Source organism: Eublepharis macularius, chromosome 6 (genome assembly GCF_028583425.1).
Source record: "Eublepharis macularius isolate TG4126 chromosome 6, MPM_Emac_v1.0, whole genome shotgun sequence".
NCBI classification, from domain to species: Eukaryota; Metazoa; Chordata; class Lepidosauria; order Squamata; family Eublepharidae; genus Eublepharis; species Eublepharis macularius.
The window spans coordinates 142,511,364-142,536,778 of NC_072795.1; positions in this window are offsets into that span (position 1 = coordinate 142,511,364).

The window sequence follows — 25,415 nt, forward strand, 5'->3', positions numbered from 1 at the left end:
ACGGTTCGGAGGCAGGGAGCTGGGGCTTAGAGGAATGCAGGCCCAAGGCCCCCAAGGCCAAAAACTCGTGAGTTCTGGCTGAATAGGCTTACCGTCTTCTTCAGTTCTTTTGACTACCACTGTCCATTCCTGCTCTTCGGGCTCGCCTTGTTCTGCTGCCGCACCCTCGGTTACCAGATGAGAACCAGCCACCTCGCTACTAGGTCCACCTTCGAGAACGGAGAGACGGTTTAGTGCTTCTCTTAAAAAGGTTGCCTGGGAAGTGCTCCTGACTTTCATTGCTCTCTTGGCCCTGCCCTGAGCAGCAGGTACACCCCCCTTGCTTGTTCCAAGGCCGCAAGGTGCTTCAATATGGCCTGCCTGCCTGGGACATCATTGTCTTCATCAGACAAAGATAGAGTGAGTGCAGTTCACTTAGGGTATGGCCTTATTGCAGGGTGTTTGCCCTTAGAGAGCCCACTGGCCTTGCCCTTAGGCAAGAGAGGCAGAAACCAAAATTCCCCAAATGGAAAACACACCAGACCCAACCCACTGCCAGAAAATGATAGCCTTACTCCACAAAAATGACTGCCAAGGTTCAGAGGCAAGGAGCTGGGGCTAAGAGGAATGCAGCCCGAAGGCCCCCAAGGTCAAGAACCCGTGTGTTCTGGCTCAACAGGCTTACCATCTTCAGTTCTTTCAACTGCCACTGTCCATTCCTGTTTCACAGGCTCGCCTTCTTCTGCTGCCGCACCCTCGGTTACCAGATGAGAACCAGCCACCTCGCTACTAGATTCACCTTCGAGAGCAGATGGACTCTTTAGTGCTTCTCTTAAAAAGGTTGCCTGGGAAGTCCTCCTGACTGCCCTCACTCACTTCGCCCTCTCCTGAACAGCAGGTGCCCCCCCCCCCCCGCTTGCTCCAAGGCCGCAAGGCGCTTCAATATGGCCTGCCTGCCTGGGACATCATCTTCTTCATCAGAGGAAGATAGAGTGAGTGCAGTTCACTTAGGGCAGGGGTGGGCAAATTGTGGCCCACGGGCTACATGCGGCCCGCTAAAGAGTTTTTTGTGGCCCGCCAAGACAGCCCGCTCTTGCGCTTTGCTCTGGCCTGAAGTCTGGCCTGCCGGCTATCCCTGGGACATGCGGGCGGTGAGAGGCTTCCCCCGCAGAGCACGTGTGAACACCGCCGGCGCTCGGACCCAGACATGCAGGCAGGGCGGGCCGGCGGGGCAGCCAATGGGCGCGGGCAGCGAGGCGGGGCTGGGCGGGCCGGGATCATGGAGTGGCAGTGGCGGGCGCTGCTGCGGTGCTGCTACGCGGAGGTGCTGCCCCTGGGCGGCCTCGTGCGGCGCCTGTAAGGCGGGGCACGGGGCCGGCTGGAGCCGCTGGTGCAGAACTGGGACCCCCCCCCCCCGTGCTACCACTGCCTGGTCAGCCGGTGCGCAGTGGGGCTGCCGGCCGGCTGCAAAGCACCCCCGGAGCAGCTCTCTTTCCAGCAGGTAGGGGGGCTCGGCAGGGAAGGGCTCTCTGGGCAGTGCCATGCAATGGTTAGGATGCAGGCCTGCGAAGGAGACGCTAGCTCGGGTGGCCGCTCGCCATGAGGATGAACCGGGCTATCCTAAGCAGAGTTACCCCAGTCTAAGCCCATTGAAATCAATTCTTCTTTGGGTTGCCAGCTCCAGGTTGTAAAATTCCTGGAGATTTGGAGCGTGGAGAGGGCAGGGTTTGGGGAGGGGAGGGACCTTAACAGGATGTAGTGCCAAGTGATCACACCCCAAATCAGCCATTTTCTCCAGGGGAACTGATTTCTGTTGCCTGGAGATCAGTTGTAATTCCAGGAGATCTCCAGCCTCACCTGGAGGCTGGCAACCCACCTTGGGCCGGCCAGGAATGAAGAGGAGCCGTGCAGCACCTTAAAGATGACCAAACTTCTTATTACAAGGGAGGAGAGCCCACTTCTTCCCATGCAGTTATCTTTCAGCCTAGCCTACCTCTCAGGGCTGTTGTGAAGACAACAATGAAGTAGGGAAGAGCTGCGTGAAGTGGGGTGGAATCAAAATGAAGTTAATCATTTTTAATGTAAGTTGGTTAACTAATGAATGCAATCATTTTAAAAGGTGCGGCCCTCTGCTAACCTCCGCTCCCACAAAGTGGCCCCCGAGCCAAAACAATTGCCCACCCCTGACTTAGGGTATGGCCTTATTATGGGCTGTTTGCCCTTACAGAGCCCACTGGCCTTGCCCTTAGGCATGAGAGGAACAAACCAAAATTCCCCAAATGGAGAACACACCCAACCCAATGCCAGAAAATGACTACCTTGCTTCACAAAAATGGCCATAGGAAGATACTCACCAATGCTCGTTAGGATTTTCTTAAGAAGGAACGTGCAGTAAATAATTTGCCTTGAAAAAGCAACACAAAACAGGATTTAACCAAGTCTGGTGTACCCGTTGCCAACTGCCCAGGAGATTTTGCCTCCTCTGCTTTTCTCGTGGAATGTTCTGCCTGTAAAGGAGAAGGAAAAACAAGCTGCTATCCTTCTGAATTTTGGACATGGACACTCGCCTCGTGTTAAGATTCAAATAGACTTCTTGAATGTATAGATGGATTGTGATTTTCTATCACTGTATTTATAGCATTGGTATATATAGGAGCATCTGTAATATTTGAAATGGTTGTAATATAACAAGTTCTTGCACTTACAGCACTTGCACTTTGTTAAAAATAAAAAAGTATATTTATTTGGGTCTCTTAGAATTAGTTAGGTTCTTCTGGTTGTTTTGCTCTAGCAAGGGACTGTCTCCTTTTTGTTTGCCTCCACAAAAATGGCCACCAAGATACAAAGGCAGGGAGCTGGGGCTGAGAGGAGTAGCTAGCCCAGACCACTTTCTTAGCCTAGACATGTAGAAAAGTTCAAAGCAGCAGAGTGCAGATTCTCGGCCAAAGCACTTAACCACTATGCTACAACAGAAAATGGCCGCCCCACTCCACATAATGGCCACCAAGATACAGCAGGGTCTGGTGTTGAGAGGATTAACTAACCCAGGCCACCTACTGAGCCTAGGGAAGTGTTGAAATTCAAACCAGCAAAGTGCTGGCCCCCGGGCAAACCAGTCAATCCCTAAGCTACATTAAACCTATTGAGGTGGCCAACCAAGGCGAATGACTAGTGATGAAGCGCAGTAATCTTTCCCGCAGTGGGCCCTTTGTTAATTTACAGTACAATAAAGATCCTTGTGTTGCGGAAGCGGCTTCTGCCAAAGTAATGTTTTTAGAAATCTGTACAGTTGGCAGGCACCAGGAAGCTGTCAGCGGGCATATTGATTCTCAACCCTGGTCTTTGTTGGTGGTTTCCCATCCAATGACTAACCAACATGGATCAAAGCACCACATTTGGGGACACTTGGTTTCTTCTCGATTTGTTACTGCTCTCGCACGATCCTTTCCAATGGACATTGCTATTCTCAGGTCTTCTTCCTCGGGACACCTCAACTTCCTTTCTTGGTTAAAATCTCTCCTCGCAATTATGTATGAGGGATGCAGGACTTGACCAGCATCCTTAGACTAGGTCGTTAGATTAGAGTCTGTTTCTCTTCTTTCCTGACATATCCTTCATATTTTTGTCCATCTATAGCCTATTACTGGAGTCTTTTCACATCCCACTAAATCAGTAACTATATGCCAATATTTCCCAATGATGTTACTAATTTTATTTGACAATGGGATGTAGTCTATTGCCTACGTTAAGGACCTGCTGGATCCTATAATTTTAGGTACAAGTAATGAGCTTCCAGGAGTTAAAGCTGCTCTGTTCATACCTGATTCACCTACATTTTCTGGGTAACCCCATGCAGGAATATCATACTCTGAAGTATTAAGTTCCTAATTGTATTTATTGTTATGACAGGAAGGGTTCAAATATTGAATTAATATTTATTGTAATATTTATTCATATTTATAAGAAAAACATATAAAGAAAAATTATAATACTATTAGAGAATCTTTACTTGTGTTTCCTCCGGATAGCATTTATAGTATATTGTGTATTTTGTTTTCAGTAACCTCCAGTTAGCATCTAGAGATCTCCCTGAATTACAGGGGATTTCACGATGATAGAAAGTTCCCCTGGAGATGGCAAGACGATTATCATCATGAAGGAGTTACCCAGATCGGTGTTGCTTGATCGGAAAAAATATAAAGTGCTTGTCCAGAATTTGAAGGACATGAAAATAAGATACAGATGGGAATTACCGGAAGGGATATCTTTTAAATTTGGAGGAATGAAAAAGCGCATTAGATCTGAATTTGAGATGGAAAAGTTTATGAGGGACAATGAAAAGGACTTACCAACAACAAGGTTATGAATATGGAGTGTAAAGTTTTATCTTGGAATGTAAATGGACTTAATTCACCCAAAAAGAGAAAAAGTACTTTCCACTGGCTACTAAAACAAAAATGTGATATTGTATGTTTGCAAGAGACCCATATCAGAAATCAGGATGTTAAATACCTTAAAGTGAGTAAGTTGGGCATGGATTTTGTAGCGGCCTCAAAAAAAAAAAAGGGAGTGGTATTATATATAAAAGAGGAGCTACAGCCGAAATTAATGATTAGAGATGTGGAAGCTAGATTTATAGCAGTGGAATGTACATGGAATTTAAAAAAAGTGTTGGTAATTGGAATCTATGCACCAAATGGTGCTAAAGAGAGCTTCTTTGAGGATTTAAGGAAGCAATTAGATGAACTTTCATATGACCAGATAATCCTTGCAGGAGACTTCAATGGAATTACAAATTTGGAACAGGACAAAAAATCAGTAACTGCACAAAAGAAAAAAGGACTTTTACCAAAGACGTTTTTTGCATTAGTGCAACAGGAAACTTTGGAAGATGTGTGGAGAACATGGAATCCCACAAGCAGACAGTACACATTTTTCTCTGCAAGACACTCTACTCTATCACGTATTGATATGATCTGGGCCTCAAAGGACTTAGTGCTTTGGACTAAGGACGTTGAAATAATGCCTATGGTGGCCTCAGATCATAATCCAATCATGTGGAAGTTTGGGAAAAGAACCAAGAGGAAAGGATGGAGAATAAATGAGGACTTGTTACAGGAGGGAGAAAATATGGAGATGTTGAGAAGGGAAACTAAGTTCTTCATACAACACAACATGAATCGAGAAGTACCAACCAACAAGGTTTGGGACGCATACAAAGCAGTAATTAGAGGCACACTAATGGACTTAAATGGAAGAGATCGAAAGAAAAGAGAGGAGAAGAGATAGGAGATTATGGAGAAAATAAAAGCCAAAGAAATACAATTAAAGAAAAGACCAGGGAAAAAGAAAATTTATCAGGATATTAAAATACTACAAGAGCAGTTGACGGCAATGAATAATAGAGAATTGGAATGGAATCTGAAAAGAATGAATCAAAAGTCGTTTGAAGGTGCAAATAAACCTGGGAAATATTTGGCATGGCAATTGAAGAAGAGAAAGGAAAAAAAGATAATAAATAAAATATGTGAGGATAATAAAGTGTATCGGGAACAGACTGCTATTAGTAGAGCCTTTTACAAATTTTATGCCAAACTGTACCGGAAAAAAGAAGTGAACAAAGACTCAATAGCGAAATACTTGGGAAAAGTAAAACTCCCAGTAATTTCGGAAGATTGGAGAGTTAAATTAAATTGTGAAATAACAGACGAAGAGATAAGGAAAGCAATACAGTCAACAAATTTGGGAAAAGCGCCAGGGCCTGATGGACTTACAGCCAAATTTTATAAGGTAATGGCCAATGAGCTGGCGCCACTTTTAAAAGAGGTGATCAATGGTGTTTTGAGAGATCAAAGAATTCCAGATACCTGGAGTGAAGCTAATATATCATTGATCCCCAAAGAGGGACAGGACTTGACCAACGTTAAAAACTATAGACCTATTTCCTTACTTAACAATGACTACAAGATCTTCGCGAAGATCTTGGCAGAGAGATTAAAGGGATGGCTAGCCGAGGTTATCGGGGAAGAACAAGCAGGCTTTTTACCAAACAGACAGATCAGAGACAACGTAAGGACAGTGATAAATGCTATTGAATACTACGATAGGCGTTGTGATAAGGAGGTTGGTTTCTTCTTTGTAGACGCGGAAAAAGCATTTGACAATTTGAACTGGGACTTTATGTTTGCCACTATGGAACAGCTACAAATGGGAGAAAGATTCATAAGAGCAGTTAAAGAAATTTATAGAGACCAAAGTGCAGCAATTGTGGTGAATGATGAGGCGACTAAGAAACTGACTATAGGTAAAGGCACAAGACAAGGTTGCCCGTTGTCTCCGCTGTTGTTTATTTTGGTATTGGAAATTCTGATGATACAGATTCGAGAAGATAATGCAATCCGCGGAATAAAGATAAAGGACTTTTCCTATAAGGTCAGAGCATTTGCAGATGACATAATGTTAATTGTGGAAGATCCAATCGAAAACATGCCTACGGTAATGGATAAAATTAAAGAGTTTGGAGAATTGGCGGGTTTTTATGTAAATAAAAAAAAATCAAAGATATTATGTAAAAATATGACTAAACCAAAGCAACAGTTATTAATGGAAATAACTGATTGTGAAGTAACAAGTAAGGTAAAATATTTGGGAATTGAACTGACTGCAAAAAATATAGATCTATTCAAGAACAATTATGAGAAACTATGGACTCAAATAGAGCAGGATTTGATTAAGTGGAATAGACTGAATTTGTCATGGCTGGGAAGAATTGCAGCAGTTAAGATGAATGTTTTGCCAAGAGTGATGTTTTTGTTACAGACAATACCAATTATCCGGGACTCTAAACAATTTGAAAAATGGCAGAGGAAAACATCGGACTTTGTGTGGGCAGGCAGGAAGCCTAGGGTGAAAATGAAAGTGTTGCAGGATTCAAAAGAAAGGGGTGGAATGCAACTGCCCAACTTGAGACTTTATTATGATGCAATCTGTCTGGTATGGCTGAAAGAGTGGATAACGCTGAAAAATTGCAAATTACTGGCCTTAGAGGGATATAAAAAACTGTTCGGTTGGCATGGATACTTATGGTATGACAAAGTGAAAGCGGACTCTATGTTTTTGCACCATTATATTCGGAGAAGCCTCTTCACAGTTTGGAAGAAATATAAAGATTACCTACAGGAAGGAACTCCCTCCTGGGTGGTTCCATACGAAGCAATTGATCCAAGAACGGTTGATAATGAACAACAGTGTTTAACGTATAAGGAGATAACTCAAATAGAATTTTCTAAAATAAGAATAAGGACACAACAAGAGTTGTCCCCAAACTACAATTGGTTTCAATATAGACAAATTAGAGATCTTTATTACTCGGACTGTGCGAAGGGAGGAATAAGAATGGAGAATTCAGAATTAGAGAAAGTAATTTTACAAGAAGATAAAAAGGAAATCTCAAAGGTTTATAAAGTACTGTTAAAATGGTATACTGAAGATGAGGTAGTTAAGTGCAAATGGTGAAGTGGGCTATAAACTTTAACAAAGAAATAACAACGGAGGCATGGGAATACTTGTGGAAAAATACTTTGAAGATTACGATATGTACTAATATTAAAGAGAATGTCTATAAAATGATCTACCGTTGGTATCTGACACCAAAGAAAATTGCGCTAGGGAATCTGAATATGTCTAATAAATGCTGGAAGTGTAGAAAGCATGAGGGATCTTTGTATCATATGTGGTGGACGTGTGAGGTAGCTAGGCAGTACTGGGGGGAAATAATAAAAGTAATGAGTGAGATTTTACAATTTCAAGTTAATAAGAACCCAGAACTCCTGCTACTGAACTTGGGAATGGAGGACATTCCAGCACAATACAGGACATTGTTATTTTACATGACAGCAGCAGCTAGACTTTTGTATGCGCAGAAGTGGAAAGTACAAGAAGTGCCAACTATCGAGGATTGGATCTACAAATTGCTGTACATGGCGGAGATGGATAAAATGACAAGAAAACTGAGAGACCTTGACCCAGGGCAGTTTAACAAGGACTGGGAGAAGCTGAAACAATATCTGGTGAAAAAATGGGAGGTGGGAGGAGAACTGTGGCAGTTTGAAAATTACTGAAATATAATATAAGAAGAGGGAAGTGACTATACCGGGGTGGAGAGTTAACAGAATAATTCTAAGCAAATATCATATTTAATTATTATATAGAGTATTAGTAGTGCTATTACTATAAGAACTATAAGGATAGAAATTACATTAAATATTCTCTCTGAAAGCAAATAATAATTGTACAAGGGAGTATGAATATAGACTAGCATACGGAATGTGGATTTAGTAGACTGACTTATGTTAAATGGATATATATTGACTATTTTTGTTAGATAGCTTTACAATGGTGAAATAAGATAATTAAGATAGATAGGATATGTAAAAGGAAGTAAAGAGCAACATATAGAATATAAGTCAAATTGATTGATTTATCATGAATGTATGCAATGTTTATAGAAGTATTAGAAGATATGTATAACGAGGGGCAAATTGTTTGTCCCGTACTGAAGAGACTAGAAAGAATAAGATAGAGCATAGAAATAGCACAATTATGATAGATAAGCTTAGAAGAATTTGAAAGTATATTTTAACAAATATATCAAAGTAAAGGGATATGAGTAAAGGGAAAATAGAATGAGGGGTTGGAAAACTGTTGGAAGTCAATAAAAAGGGGGGGGGAAGGGAGGGGGTTAGAATTGGAAAATTTTAGGGAATGTGATTGTAAATGATATGGAATGTTTCTAATCCAATAAAAATTTTTACAAAAAAAGAAAAAAAAAGAAAAAGAAAGTTCCCCTGGAGAAAATGTATGCTTTGAATGGTGGACTGCATGGTACCCTGCTCTCCTTTCCCAAACACCACCCTTCCCAGGCTCCGCCCTTAAATCTCCAGGTATTTTCTGACCTAGACTTGATCCAGCTCCTGGTGCTTGATGGGGCACCACTTGTGCCGGTGCCAATGGTTCAGAGTCTGGACATGGTCCCGGAGGCCTCCTTATCCACGGAGGCCTCCGTCACAGCAGTTGCCAGGCCTGCGTTTTTCTGTCAGGTCAGGCAACTTGTTTCCTATCTGGTGACCCACACGACTTAGCTGCAGTGATCCATGCAACGGTCACCTCCAAGCTGGATTACTATAACTCACTTTATGCTGGGCTGCCCTTGGGCCTGCTCCGGAAATTAAAACTGGTCCAGAATGCAGCGGCACATATTCTAACCAGGACACTGTTCCGGATGCATATGACACCTGTCTTGTGCCAGCTGCATGGCCCAGTGGAATTCCCATTTTGGTTCATGGTTCTAGTCTCAACCTTTAAGGCCCTTAGTGGACTGGGACTGTATAACTGTGGGACCAGGTCTCACCCTACATTTCCCGGAGAATGCTTTGTCAGTAGAAAAACAGCTGTTGATGATCCTTGGCCCCAAGGAGATTTCCCCTTGCCTTGACCAGGACAGGGGATTGGTAGAACTCCACCTGGTAGAACTCTCTGTCTTTTGAGACCCAAACGCAGCTGGAACTGTAGTGGTTCTGTTGGGCTTCTAAGAGGCAGATGTTCCATCAGGCTTATGGGGGTCGAGGCAAGCAGTTTCTCCAACCAGATCCTGCTGGAAAAGGGGAATATGTGCCCTCTTGATTTAGGCTTTCATCAGATGGAGGGCTACCCTGCCCCCACGGGCCCTGATATTTAGAGAATAGGGAAGCATTGTGTGCCCTCTATTACTGATGTACTGATGACATAATGTAATTGCTATCATTGTTGTTATTTTTAATAATAACATTAGATAATAATAACATTTGATTTATATACTGCCCTTCAGGACGACTTAATGCCCACTCAGAGCGGTTTACAAAGTATGTCATTATTATCCCCACAACAAACACCCTGCGAGGTGGGTGGGGCTGAGAGAGCTCCAGAGAGGTGTGACTAGCCTGAGGTCACCCAGCTGGCTTTAGGTGGAGGAGTGGGGAATCAAACCCAGTTCTCCAGATTAGAGTCCCGCGCTCTTAACCACTACACCAAACTGCATATTATTGTGCTGTGTTCCACTCAAAGACCACTTGTGGGGAAAGCAGATTGGAATCTAATGAACTAAACTAAAATAAACAACCCTATTGCCGAATGACATGTGTCACTACTCAAGAGTAAAGCTCTTCAGATCACAAACACAAGGGTCTTCCCCTCACTACGGAGTCATCACAAGCACACCTTTTGTGTTGAAGGCTAATGGGATGAAAGACTATGGGCTACATCCCACATTGTTAATAATAAAACAACAACAACAACAACATTAAATTTATACACCACCCTTCAGGACAACTTAACACCCTCTCAGAGCAGGGCCGATTCCAGATGACTAACCTGAAGGCGCTGCATGCCGCCATGTTCCGGATCGCGACGGGGAAAACGCGATATTTTGCGTTTTCCCCGTCACGATCCGGAACATGGCAGCATGCAGCGCATTCAAGTTAGTCATCTGGAATCGGCCCAGTTTAGAGAGCATGCCATTATTCCCACACAACAATCACCCTGTGAGGTGGGTGGAGCTGAGAGAGCTCTGGAAGAGCTGTGACTGACCCAAGGTCACCCAGCTGGCTGCAAGCGGAGGAGTGGGGAATCAAACCTGGTTCTCCAAAGAGTACTGTCACTCTTAACCACTACACCAAAGTGGTGCCAAGGGAGGAGGCTCATGACACACTGGGAAAAATTAGAGGGGTGGGAGAGACCCCAGTAGATGGGTGAGAGAAGGCCAGATTCCATCCTTGCGTCTGCACAGCAGCCTTGCAGAGGCAGACAGATTGGGATGGTAGAGGGGGATGCTATGAGCCACGTTGGTAACACTTAGTCTGGAACGAAGAACATTTTGCCTCCACAGAACAGGAGCAAGGCATGGCCTCCCCCCAGCTCCCAACTGACGCTGCAAAAACTGTGCAAAAGGGACCGGATTCTTTGGAACCAACAAGGAACCTCAGCGCTGCCCCTGAATATCAAAAGGGAGGTGTGGCAACTTTCCAACTAATCCCAAAGAGAAAGCTGACCTGGGTTGGGTAGTTTCCGGTTGGGACAAGGCAATTCAAAGGGACAAGTGTGTAAGCACCCAGGAGATGATCTTGGTTGGAGTAAAACAGAACGTGGGAGTGGGAGGAGAACAGCAGTGGAGGGCCATGCGTGGATCCAAAGGGGCTGGGGATTTTTTGAGTGGGAAACACGTTTCAGGTTTCTGTATTCCAGTGTTACAAGACTCCAAGCCAAGAATGCCAGTGCTAGAAGTCTAAAAAATGAATTGTGATTTCAGCCAGTGAGGAAGCCCAGAAGCTGTTTGCCCATTTGGAGCAGCAAGTTGGGCCTCAAACAGAAAGAAATAGATGTGGTATCACTGCTCATTTTCACTGCTGATGACAAGTGGCAGGAGGCACTGCCCAGTGTGTGCCAACGGACATACCTTCTCCCACACGTTTTACACTTGTGCAGCAGCAGAACAGCAATTTCACGAACCTTCTCCGCCTCGATGGCCTCCTTCCCTGTGGAATTTCAGAGCAGAGCCTCAGCATCGCTTTGAGAGCATTACAGCATTGCCATCGGGCATTGGGGGAAAGGTGGGGCAATTTAAAGTTCGTTCTAAAGACTCTTTGCCAGGGCCCCCACGACTGGCCAATGCCCACCACACTGCACGATCCTTTGCACAGGACAGTCCATCCCTGAATAGCCACGGGAATGTGGTTTTTCTCTCTAGCCTTGCTCTCCTCCCTTCTGTTAAGATATGTTAATGATGTGGCCAGGTTTATCCGGAGCCGAGATGGGGCCAGGTTTAGCCCCATGTTCTCTCCACAGCAGCCCCAAAGTGAGCAGGGTCTACCAGCTGGGAAGAGGGGCGCCAGTTGCTCACCCTCCCCAATGAAAGGGTTTCCTGGGATCAGCACAGCATGAAAGGAGGCTCTTAGTGCGTGGGGAGGAGCCGCCTGCTGCAAAACTCTGGCTGTGGCAGACCCCAGGAAGGGGGGGGGGGTCCAGGATGAGCAATCTAGGCAGTTGCTCTTCTAAATGAAAAGGAGGCAGCTGGGGTCCCCCAGGCTGCATGCCTGCTTTGTATGACCCTTCCTTTCGACTCTCCACCCCACCCCTTGTTTCCCACCTCCATTTACTATCCAGACCACTTCTGGGGCTTGGGGGGGGGGACTCAGTCTACCACCCAGCTTGTCCATGTCCCTGGGGGAGCTTCAGTCAGGGGTTCCTACCTTTGCCATGGCTGGAGACCCTCAGAGGACACAAGGATTCCGTCAACTGCCATCTCCACGGTGATCTCACAATAGAATCTTCCTGCCATTCTAACTCGCCTCAAGCATTCCGTGCAGGGATTCCTCTGGAGCTCCAGTTCCCCCAACGCCCAGGCCAGGAGGCGGTGCTGTTTCTGCCCACCCAATAATCAGTCAAAAGGGGGGCAGTAAAAGGCAGATCGACAAAGATCCTCACGGATACTCTATTATTTAGAGCAGAACACCCCCAACCGCTGCGTGTAGAACACACGTAAAATTCCCGAGGATCCTGGGGGACCTGTGCTTTGGAACCACGTTTTTGTGCTACGGAAGTGCCACAAAGAGGTGGCTATATGGTTTTCATGGTTCAGCCTGTGGACCAAGCTGCAATCTGTGATTTGATGTTCGATTTGGGGGATTCTGTTAAAAAAACCCAGAAAACCAGAAAACCATCTCAAATTCAGCAGAATTCTAGTTGTCCCCCTCCCCGTTGCTATCTTCTTCCTCCCCTCCTGCTCTTGTGTGGGACCTGCACGGGGGGGGGGGGGGTACCGTGGTGCAAAAGACTCGGCTCCTGTTGCAATAGGGTTGCCAACCTCCAGGGGGTGGATGGAGCTGTTCCAGTATTACAACTGATCTTCAGGCCGCAGAAATACAACCCTCTGGAGAAAACAGCTGCTTTGGAGGATGGACCTTGTGGAATGAGACCCCGGTGAAGTCCTCCCCCATCCTCAAAATTGCCCTCTGCAGGCTTCACTCCCCCCCCAATCTCTAGGAATTTCTCAACCTGGAGATGGCAACCCTAAATTGCAACAAGGATCCTCCTCATACATTTTCAGAAACCTAGGCAACCGTTTCCTCTGAGCATGTGAAGGAGGCAGGCTGTTCCCTGCTGATTATCCATAACCACTCTGGTCTTTGAAAGTTCCCTTCTGCTGCTCTGTCCTTTCCCCCCTTCCTTGCCTCAACCTGCTGCAGTCAGAGGAGGCAGAAATCCAGGCGGTAAAGCTTCCCTCCATAAGCGCAGGAGAAAGCAGAGGGGTGTGCAATCTCATTTTTCTTTCTCTTTCTGGAGTCATTTTGGAAGTGCAGGAAAGACAGAGAGTTTTTTGCATTGGAAATTGTATAATACTTGGCCCCTCTTCTCTCTTAGAGGATAAGCTAATACTGACATTAATACTAAAGGATCTTTGCCAGGGGCCCCACAGCTGGCAAGTGCCTACTGCACTTACAGAGTTCTTCCTAGAACTCTGGATTTCCCTGAGCTTTCTCTGGGGGCCCAGGTCTGGGGTCAAGCTGTGATATGTGATTTGATGTTGGATTTGGGGGATTCTGTTAAAAAAACACACAGAAAACCAAGACCAGCTCAAATTCAACAGAATATAGATCCCTGGTAGGGTTGCCAGCCTCCAGGTGGTAGCTGGAGATCTCCTGGAATTACAACTGATCTCCAGGTCATAGAAATCAGTTCACCTGGAGAAAATGGCTGCTTTGGAGGGTGGACTCTATGGCATTATACCATGCTGAGGTCCTTCATCTCCCCAAACTTGACCTTCTCCAGGTTACACCCCCCCCAAATCTCCAGGAATTTTCCTACTAGGAGATGGCTTCCCTAACCCCTCCTATACCAGTATCACTAATCTGCAGCAATCCACTCTTCACAATGGTTGCGAGCCACCTCTAGCTAGGCTTCTGCTGTTTTTGCTGGAAGAACTCTCCCCAATAAAGTGAAATTGTGTTTGTGGGGGGGGGGGGGGGAGCGTAGGGTTGCCAGGTCCAGGTTGGGAAATTCCTGGAGGTTTGAGAGGTGGAGCCTGAAGAGGGTGGGGTTTGGGGAGGGGAGGGGCCTCAGTGGGGTATAGTATAGTGCCATAGAGATCACCCTTCAAAGCAGCCATTTTCTCCAGGGGAACGAATCTCTTTTGCCTGGAGATCAGTCATAATTCCAGGAGATCTCCAGATATCAACTGGAGGCGGGCAGGCAGAGGGCAGGGGGAGCCTGGATAGGCCCGAGGACTGTTGTGGCCGCCTCTAGCTAGGCTTTTATTGTTGCAAAAAACTCCATCTCAATAAAGTGAGCAGTGTGTAAGGGGGCGGGGCTAGATAGGCCAGAATCTAGCAAGGGCTGAATCTAACCCCGCTGCAGCCCTCCCGACTAACGGTCAAGCTACGAGTGACGAATGGCACTTGAACGGCAAGTGTATTTCTCCCTGTTCACTTGCCCTTCACTTGCGCTCCACTCAATCCACTTGCCGTTCAAGTGTCATTCGTCACTTGTAGCTTGGGCCTAATTTGCTACCAGCCCTGAATGTAAATACAGGAGAAAAATCTCTGCCAAACCACTGAGCCTGGCTCTACTCCTGGGGTGTGAAGGCAGCAACCAGGGAACCACAGCTTCTCCCTTGTAGCCACTGCTGCCTGGGCCTGTGGGCCTACAGCAAAGCCTGCCCTCCCCAGCCTTCTGAAATCTCTTCCTGCCTTGTATGAGTCCTGTGAATGGTGCTAGACCCACATGGGGCTCCTTCAGGTGGCCAGGAAGGCTCCAGGAGGCTTTCAATCTCTGTAGATCTCTGCAGCCAATGCCAGTTGGGGAAAGGGGGCAGCCAGAGACCCCCAGGTGGTGTCTGGAGATCTCCTGGAATTGCTAGTGATCTCCAGGTGAGAAAGATCAGTTCCCCAGGAGAAAAATGGATTTCTTATCAATTTATCTTTTTTTTTCACCACATGATAACATGGTTTATGTTTAATGTCATTTTTTACTGTTATATTTTGGAACCCACCCAGCAAGGAAAAGGAAAAGCAGTACCAGGAAATAAGTCTTTACAATCCTATCCATGTCTTCTTTATTCTCTCTCTCTTCTATACTGCCTCCCCACCATGTTTCGTGTTCAAGGTAATTTACAACATAAGATATAAAATAATTAATACTTAAAATGAAGACTCTGGAATATAATCCAATAAACAATACAATATTAAAGAAGCATACAAACCAATTCTAAAATATAATACAAGTGCAAATATTAAAACCGATACGTCGCAAGGAATAGCAACATCACTATGTCATTCACAATATAAGAAATCTGCTGTCTTAGCAAATAAATTATTGCCTTTGCATCCTGCTGTGTGTTGTGATTCCTGAAAGCCTTGGAGAGAGCAATAGAAGGCTTGCTTGCTTCCTTTCCTTACATATTTATGTCATTTATAGTCCGCCTTTCTGGCTGAGACTCAAGGCGGATGACACAGTGTGAGACCAGTGCACTCAGTTTCAAGGACATTTCCATGACAATGCCGTAGGGTAAATAAACACAAGTTTACAAATACATAGCATTAGCAAGAATCCAATACAGAGTCAGAGGAATACTGCTGAGACAGAACATAAGCAATTCTAGGGCTGACATTAGACAACATGAAGCACAGGTAGCTCATAGGAGCATATATTTAAGACAACAAGTAATACATAAGGACATATAGTGGTGAAGTCTATTGTCCTCATCTCATTAGCGAAGCATCTGAGAGCCCCTCCCTACAATACAAAAGCCTTTTTTAATAATTTGGTTTTGCATTGTTTGCGGAAAGCTAGGAGAATGGGGGGGGGGGGTCCCCTGACCTCCTGGGACAGGCCATTCCACAGAAATTCCCTGAATTTCTTTCAAGCCAACCTGAATGAATGAAGCAGCACAATAGTTATGGGAAGTATGCTGTCCTAGCAAATAAATTATTGCTGTTGCATCTTGCTTTGCTGCTAACCGCAGAGAAACAGCACTCTTTATTTTTCTAGATTTCCTTGCCTCTGCATCGCAGAGCAGACCACCAGCCCTTCACCCCCCTCCCCAACCACCAACTCCTTTTCAAAATGACCCAGACATTGCAGTACAACGTTTATAAGAAGCATGCTGTCTTAGCCTTTCCAAAGCCAATTGGCTGCTGGCTGGGTGCAAATGCAGTTGTCCAGGAGTGGGAGGAGCCTCACCATCAACTTTCCCCTCCAACGGAGTTCAGTTGAGCAGGTGAAGGGGGCAAGAGAGACTACCTGGGAAAAATTTACACTTGCCAGTTGCAAATACAATTGCGCACCATGCGCCCAGCCTCTATACTTCCTGCCGCTCTGAGACGGCCTGCCTGTGGAGGTAATTAATGACACTTCGGGTTCTCGATTTTGTTCTGCAGTTTTGGTAGCAGCTTTAATGAGCCAAACCAAGAATTTTTGTCTGTATTATGGCTCATAGTTCCAGTTGTACACTTCTCTACTTAACAGCCATAGTGTGTTTGTGTCTCTTTGTGTTTGGAGAGCTCTTGGAAAAGTCACAGTTGCCTACCCTTCTGGCCTGAAATCTTCCCTTCTGGGCAAGGAGCACATTCACAGCAACAAAATTATAATCTTTCTTTCTTTTCAGATAACCAGGCTGACAGGAGTCACTGCATTGAGAAACAGGCAGTACCTATCCAAGAGGCAGAGTTTTAATGCACCTTAAAGTCTAATGAATGTTAATAGCAGTCTGAATTAGAAATAATGAGCCAGCACTTTATTTCTAATTCAGAGTCATATGAAGGTTTTTTCTTGATTTGTTCAATGTAACTTAGTAAGTTTTTCACGGCTTCTATTGGTTTTGTTAACCCTAGAGGATGGAAAAGGCTGAAGTTGGTTCCTGGTTCTCAGTTCTTCATTCCTCATAAACTAAAGAGCAGCCTAAATAAGGTGCTGAAAGTTACACACCAGATAAACTTTGGGTCACTTCCAAATCATACAGCCCAATAACTGGTGGAGAGACTCGTTTTTCTGGCTCTAAACTTTGTCTTTTTCATGGCCCACTCTAACATGTAATGCCTTCTGGTCAATATACTCAGGGACAAGGGTTTTGCATCATTGGAACAGGGAGCTGGATAAACCAGAGATAACTGCATCCTTAGAGCACTGGGATGGAAATGTTTAGTACATTCGGTGGCTGATTCCGCACATGTTGGATAATGCACTTTCAATGCACTTTATCAATCATTTGAGGTGGATTTTTTGTTCTGCACACAAAAAAATCTGTTCCAAATTATCTATAAAGAGGATTGGAAGTGCATTATCCAACGTGTGCGGAATCACTCGGTGATGGTTGTCACTCACCCAACAGTATGATTGTAATCTTAACCATTCTTTCCTGGGAAGCAAGTCCCACTGAATAAAGCAGAACTTACTTCTGAGTAGGCCTGTTTAGGGTTGCCTCCTTTTTTACCTGCCTAGATTGGTGGCTGGAAGATTTGTGCTGAGAACAAAACTGTTCGGCCTGATCCTGTGTATTTATTATGAGGTAAACCCCACTGAATAAACTAGAACACAGAGCCACCTAAGTACTTGCAAGTTTCCAGTTTAAAAAAATTTGTTGCCAGTTGCTGGTGATGGGATATGGAAATTGGAGCTCTCAGTGCCTGAGGGATCAAAAGGCTTGCACAAATCATTTTTTTCCCTTTTCATTCTGTTATGAAAATTTCTTAACTGCTCTCCAAAGTATTCTGTTACTGGAGAGTAGGAGAGTACAAATCTCTAAATTTGATCAGATACCCAAGTTGGGTCAGATGACATCTGTGATGGACAGGACTGGCTCCAGCACCACCTCTCCTGAGAGGCAGCCAATGGGAGTGGGTGTAACACTGGGCCAATGTGAGTTAGAGTCCATTGGAGGGCAGGAAGGCTTTTGAGAGGCTGAGAGAGAAGAGAGGGGGTTTGGCTCTGCCGAGAGGAGGCAACAAAGATACGGCTGGCTGGTCCCAAGCCTCTTCTATTGCACTGAAACATTCCCTGTTTAACTCTAGTTTGTTTATTCATTTGAAATCCCTTCACTCTTATGCTCCATCTTGTAAATAAAGTTTATTTTTGGTTTCGCTTAACCCTGGCTGGCTTGAAATCACTGGCTGAGGGAAAATATCTCACACACAGGCCTTAAACACTCCAGTCTTGTTAAATGGGCCACATTTGAATGGTGGCAGCATATATATAGGGAAAGTGGCCTCTGAGTTGCCTCCCCCCCCCAATAGCCCTGGGCTATAGCAGGGTAAGGGGAGGTACATAGAGGGAAGGGGCTGCCTGTTTGGTGGAGCCTGTGGAACAGGAGAGAGGGGCCCTGGGAGGGTTTGGGTCAGGCTGTCTGCCTGAGGAAGTGGAGGCTACACAGGTGGCTTGTGGTGAACCAGCCTTTACCTGCCTGGGAGGCCCCAAAGCTGTGAAGGGAGGTTTGGGGTGGGTGGCAGCATGTGTGAAAGGCTGAGAGAGGGACATCACCATAACAGCATTATAGACTGTTCTCTATACTGCTTTCCAAATCTCCCTTTAATCAGTTTAATATCTCTTCTATCCTTTCTCTCTGAGGCCAATATCCTGCATTGCCAGAAGGGAGAAGCTGTGATATATCTCTTTCATCTTTTATTTTGCTTCCAACAAACCATCTTGGTTTCTGGACTATTTATTTCCTTCTTTCCTTGTTGACTTCATATCCTTGTTTTCACTTTCAAAGTAATAATGGTGAGTAATCATCTCACAAACCAAGTACACAGTCATTGGCAACACTTACACAACTTGTGGCTTTTTCTGTGCAATATAGTTTTATTGCTTAAAAAGGAAAATACAGACGATGAAAAAAATCACAAAATTGTTCTGATTAACAATGATTCTATCAGTTTCCAAAGACAATTTATTAATTTCAACTGCCAGTAAAACCATCTGATTCCCCATCTTTTAGTCTTGGGTTAAGGTGCTCTTGAACCTGGAATGGTTAAGAGCCATTCAATACAAGCGACTCTAAACTGATGAAATGTCTGGTGACAGTCATGCTAACAGAATGAGATATCAACCAAGCAAACAATAAATACAAGTTTCTTAGAACACTATTGTCAAGAGAGATCAACTTACGACAAGTTGGCTAGATCCAGTAAGGGAAAGCCATATATACATGCAACTGATACAAATGAACATCTGAATGTTTATTTACATCATTAATATTTATCTGGGACCCACTAAACTGAATTTATCAGGTACCACATTCATGTCCATAGTGACGGTAGCTGCAGTTCCATCTTTTTCTAAGAACAGTCAATAGGAGCTGTCAGAATGTTGAGCACTATGACAGTTGGAAAAAGCAATTAAGGGACAGTTTAGAAAGCTGAGGGAAAGCTGTGTAGAACAACCAGAGAGAGGCAGCAGATGAGTCTGCCCTGGCTAAGAAAGAAAAACAGGGTTGCACTTACCTGTAACTTTTTTTGTCTATATTTGTCTATATTTTTGACCCATTTATACTTATGATTGTAGTTAATGAATTGGATGCTGTCCTGATGTAGATTCCAACTTACACTGGTTATCCGAAAGGCCAGAGATCTGGTTAAATTCAAATAGTGTCAAATCAATGTGAGATAGGGATTGCTTTGGATTGGTGATGTATAATACTATATCATCTGCAAAGAGGCTGATCTTAAACTCCTGGTTGTTGATTGTAATGCCCTTTATGTCCATGTTTGCTCTTATAGCTGAAGCCAGGGGTTCCATAGCAATGGCAAAGAGGATTGGGGAGAGGGGACATCCCTGCCTAGTTCCTTGTGAAATGTGTATTGTAGGGGATTGTGTGTTGTTGGTTCTAACTGTAGCTAATGGTGCAAGGTACAGGGCATTGATTGTGTTCATAAAATATTCTCCAAAGCCCATTTTAGTCAATAAAAATTTAAGATATGGAACCTCCATCCTATTGCCGGAGTCTTATTTATATCGCACCAGTTTTCCGTACGTTGTCAAATAAATTTCTGAAGGGCATAAATCCTGCCTGATCTGAGTGGATGTATGTGATTATAAAGCTAGCTAGTCTGTTTGCTAAGATGGACGTAAATATTTTTTGGTTTTGATTTAGCAGGGAAATTGGTCTATAGGATCTGGTGTCCGTTTCATCCTTGTTCTTTTTAGGTATAACCACAATTTCTACCACTTTCCAAGAGGGTGGAATACACCCAGACAGTAGAATCGAATTACAAGTTAGTGTAAGAGGGCCTGAAATTAAATCTATATATTTTTTATACAATTCAGCATAAATCCATCTTTACCTGGAGATGTATTGTTCTTTAAAGATCTAACAACTCTCTGAACTTCTGCAATCGAAATAGATTGTTCCATAATTGCTTTGTGTTCAATTGAAATTTTTTGTATAATCTTATTTTTTGAAAGGTAGTTGTTTATTTTATCATGGTCGGGATTGTTGGAAGTATAGAGAGTTTGGTAGAAGTCAGCAAAAATGTTGGCAATATCTTGCGACTTAGAACGTATATTGCCATTTCTATCCTGTATAAATTTGATTAAATGGAGAAGGTTTTTCTCTGACTTTTTGTGCCAGTAGCTTTTGAGATTTAGGTGACCGATGCCAATATTTTTGTCTAGTGTATAAAAGTTGTTTTTGTATTTGGGAAGTCTCTATATTTTCTAAAATTTTCTGTTCAATAAGCAGTTGTTTGTATGACTTCCCACAGCAAGACCTTTTACATTCTTCTAGGTTATTGATTTTGGCTATTGTCTCTGTTCTAATTTTTTCTTTTCCCTTTTTATAGTAGCTGGCCAATGAGATGATTTTCCCCCAGAGAACCGCCTTCATTGCATCCCGAACATAAATTTGAGAAACCCCACAATCGGAGTTTAACTCCATATATTGCTTAATGTCAGAAGATATTTCTGAGGAGATTTTAGAGTTGAATAAAAGTGAATTATTTAACTTCCAATTTAGTTGTGTCTGCTTTTTATTGCCTAAAGAGAAAATACACTCTGTCCACACGTGGTCTGTCCAGAGTTTCTCCCCTATATTAGATGAAATAACCTGTTTGGCCAATTTAGGTGGGAAAAAAATACAATCTATCCTTGTATGTATGTTGTGGATATGAGAATAATAGGTATAGTCCCTTACCACAGGAATCTGAAGACGCCATATATCCAAAAACCCCATCTTAGAGCAGAACCACAAGTGACAAAAGGCACAGATTGGACACTTGTCTGCTTCCCTCAAGTTTTGATGGGAAATGTAGGCATCCTGGTCTCGCAGCTTCGCTCTCTGACTGCTGTCCAATGGACTTTTCAACTGTCACTTGTCCAACATTCCGCCAAGCTGCCTACATTTCCCATCAAAACTTGAGGGAAGCAGACAAGTGTCCAATCTGTGCCTTTTGTCACTTGTGGTTCTGCTCTTAGTCATTAAATGCTATAGTTCTGAGGCTCCTTTCTTTAGTCTGGTGTGTTTGCCTTTCTTTTGAGATTTGTCGGCATCATAGTCCATGATAAAATTAAAGTCTCCTGCAATAATTATTTCACCAACTGCAAAAGATTGTAATTTGGTTAATACATTTTCCAAAAAAGAAATCTGATTTTAGTTAGGTGCATAAATAGTTGCTAGCGTAAATGGATTCTGATCCTAATGACCTTTTACAAATAAATACCTTCCAAGAGGATCACTAAGGGATTTGGACACAACAAAGTGTGGTTTTTTTGCAATCAAAATTGCTACCCCTCTAGATTAGGATGACCGAAAGGACTGTAATTGCTGACTGAACCAACTCGATCGCAAGGCGGGTAGGGCAGACTTCCTTAAGTGCGTTTCTTGTAGAAACAGGACAGAAGGCCCGAGTTTGGCCATTGCTGAGGCTACTCTCTTGGCCTTGATTTTGTTATTTAGCCCTCTGCAATTTACAGAGACAATCTTACAATTTTGCTGTATCGTTGTGTCTATAAACGGACTCACGTATGGCTTTCTCTTGCCTGAAAGTCCAACCTTATTATCTAGAAAGAGCCTATTGATCCAGCAAGTTCCTTCACAAACTGAGGCCATTCCCTTAGCCGTAGAGATAATAATATTCACTTGTAGAATTGCATTAGGAAGCTGTAAGCAGTACAGACAACCGAGTCTATTCCAAGAATAACACTTTACCCATTTTAAGGTATCTGTGTGGAGCAACCAAGCTCTTGATAACCGGATAAGTGAGAACATAACTAAAGAACTATTTACAACTGACCCGCCCCCCTCCCCTTGCCCTGCAATCCCAACCAAATTAAGAAGATTACATACAAACTAACATTCATATATAATCCAAACACACAACAAGACACACTCCTGCCCCCTCCAGCCAACCCGCTCTGGGATCTTTTATCTTTGAAGATAACTTTCATATCAGCTTGAGAGAGGTAGAAGAGGCCGAAAGAGAAATAACCAATATAAAACAGCAAAAAATAAATATCCCATCCTAAGGTCAACCTTGCGCTGAAGGTTGAAGTAGCAGGAGACATCGCCCCTGCTCCTGCAGGGAAATAACAAAAGGAAAAATGTGAGGTATCTCTAGAGTACTCTTACCCCCACCCCCGCACCCCATTCCAGCTTAGTAAGTACTATCCAGGTTGAATTTGCACTCTTTACAAGGTAGTTAGAGTGAATTTAACTGCAATGTTCAAGGTCCACTTTTGGGGGGGATTCTTCTCCATTTGTCCAATATTCCTGGGAATGTTGACTCTTTTGCTGTTGCCTTGGAGCCAACTTCAGTTTCAATCTTTAATTCTAACTCTTGTAGTAGCATTCGGCCTCCTTCCACATCTTTGGCGTATGTTAATGAGCCTTTGTGAAGCACGGAAATTGTGGCTGTCGAGCCTGCCCACCTATATTTAATGTTTGCTTTTGACAGAGCAGTTGTAATGGGCTTCAGCGCTCTTCTCATTCTCAGAATTTCAGCAGGCAGGTCTTGAAACACTTGAATCTCTTTATTTTGATATAAAAGGTGTCCCTTTTTTCCTGGACTCTCTCTTTTGTTCTGAAATCGTGAAAGGTAACTAGAATGTCTCTAGGTAAAGTACTTCTGTTTGAAACTTTGGATCCAATCCTATAAGCCACATCAATGCTTGGGGCAATTTCTTCTTCAAGCTGCAGTACACTAGCTAGCCATGTGGCTATAAAGACGGACAAATCAGTAGTTGTTTCCTCCTTTTTAGGAATTCCCTTGACCTTCAAATTTTTAGCTTTTATTTTCATCTCCAGGTCCATAACTTTGGCTGCAAGTATATCCTCTACAACCATTATTTGCTTAGTTTCCTCTTGCAGGGAGAGACCCAATTCCATGGCTTTATCTGCTGTCTGCGTAACTGCTGCCATAGTCTCTTGAATATCCTTTAGTTGTTTGGAAATAGGTTCCAGACAGTTGTCTATTTTTTTAGCCAAACTTGAAGAGAGAGAGCAGGAAATATTCTGCTCTAGGGCTTTTCATGATTGTTCAAGGTCTTGCTTAGTCAGATAGTCAAACAATAATGGAGGCGCCTTCAGTACGAGTAGACAATAATAGTGGGAACCACAAAAGAAGGCAAAGTACCTATTAAACACTAATAGCAATAAACAATTGTATATACAAGCAGTATATTCAGTCAAAGATTATACAATAAAGAAAGAGTCAAATAAACAGGGCAAGTATGCACTCATGGGTCAAGTAAACGAGGTAAGTATACACTCATTATAATCAATTAACAATACCCAAAATTATAGATGTAATATAGGACCAGAGCGCTATATGTCCTATAAGCGCATGTGGACTGAAAAGAACAATACTTCAGTGAGTTCAAAAAGGACAATATATAGCTAGATGTATCCCCCAGCTGCCGCTCAACTTCAGCTGTGTAAACAGGGGTATCGAGAACAACCACACCCCCTCCCTTGTCTGCAGGTTTGATAACTATCGAGGGGTTGTCATCTAAGGATTTGAGCGCCTGCCTCTCGTTCCTAGTTAAATTATGCCAAGCATTGATTATGGGTTGTTCTAAATGGGAGAGATCTCCCAAAACCATTTTCTCAAATACCTCAATGCTCGGATCGGTGACAGGTGGAACAAAAGTAGGCCGGCTTTGCAGACGGGATTTATTGTCCCACCACGGGTAAACTAGGGGTCTCAACAATGACATGGATCTCTCCTGTTACTTATGATACACAGTCATATGGAATTTCCCTGACTATTTGGCATATCCCTTTAAATGGTTCATTAGGCAGCTACATTTAAATACTATGGGCTTGTATCCCAGGTGCGCTTGATTGCCATCAGGGACCTTTGACTTGTTGATGCTATTATAAGTATCTTTACTGGTGAGTGCACGCTTTGTATTTTACTTTAACTCTAGTATTAATGCAGTGTTTATGTTTGTAGATTAATGCAACATGTTTTCATCAGTATTGTGACGCTCATCCGCCCCTGAGGAAGACCGTTGGAAACATCAGGAACCTGCCGGCCCTGAATGTCGGGCGGGGGGACTTTGCTTATGTCTTCTGGGCACCATTCCCTTAGATTCCAGGACTGAAGAACCTCTCATTTGATTTTGGCAGTACCTTAGTAGTTCCTCAAGGCTGAGTCAACCTTGAGCCGGCTACCTGAACCCAGCTTCTGCCAGGATCAAACTCAGGTCGTGAGCAGAACTTGGACTGCAGTACTGCAGCTTACCACTCTGCTCCACGGGGCTCTATGAGTTTGATGTATTTGACCACATTTGTCCAAAACTTTTGTATATATTTACATTCCCACCAGCACTGTATAAAAGTTCCTTTCTTCTCACATTGTTTCCAGCATTTTGAGGGAATTTCTGGGTTTATATGACGTATTTTCTCAGGGTCAGATACCAGTAAGTCATAATTTTTACTGACTGAATCTTGATGTTGCTTTTGTAGAGAATATGTTTTGGCAACATTGTTCATTGAAATGTCCTTGAAATTGACTGTACTGACTAACACTGTATAACCCACCATGAGTCTCAGTGAGAAAGGTGGACAATAAATAAATAAATAAATAAATAAATAAATAAATAAATAAAGAAAGAAAGAAAGAAAGAAAGAAAGAAAGAAAGAAAGAAAGAAAGAAAGAAAGAAAGAAAGAAAGAAAGAAAGAAAGAGAACTGGCTGATTCATCTACTGAGGTCTCTGGGAAGATGAGAGAAGGTACTCAATGTGAAAAGGGGCTCTACCTAGTAAATAGAGACTAGACTAGACAGTTGGCAACCTGTGACTGCCTTAACCTGCCTGAACCTGAGGAAGGGAGCAGGAAGGGGGTCACACAACTTCAGTTTCTTTAGTAAACTTTCTCCTTCTGCTTGCGCTCAGCCCAGCATCCTGGAGAGGCAAA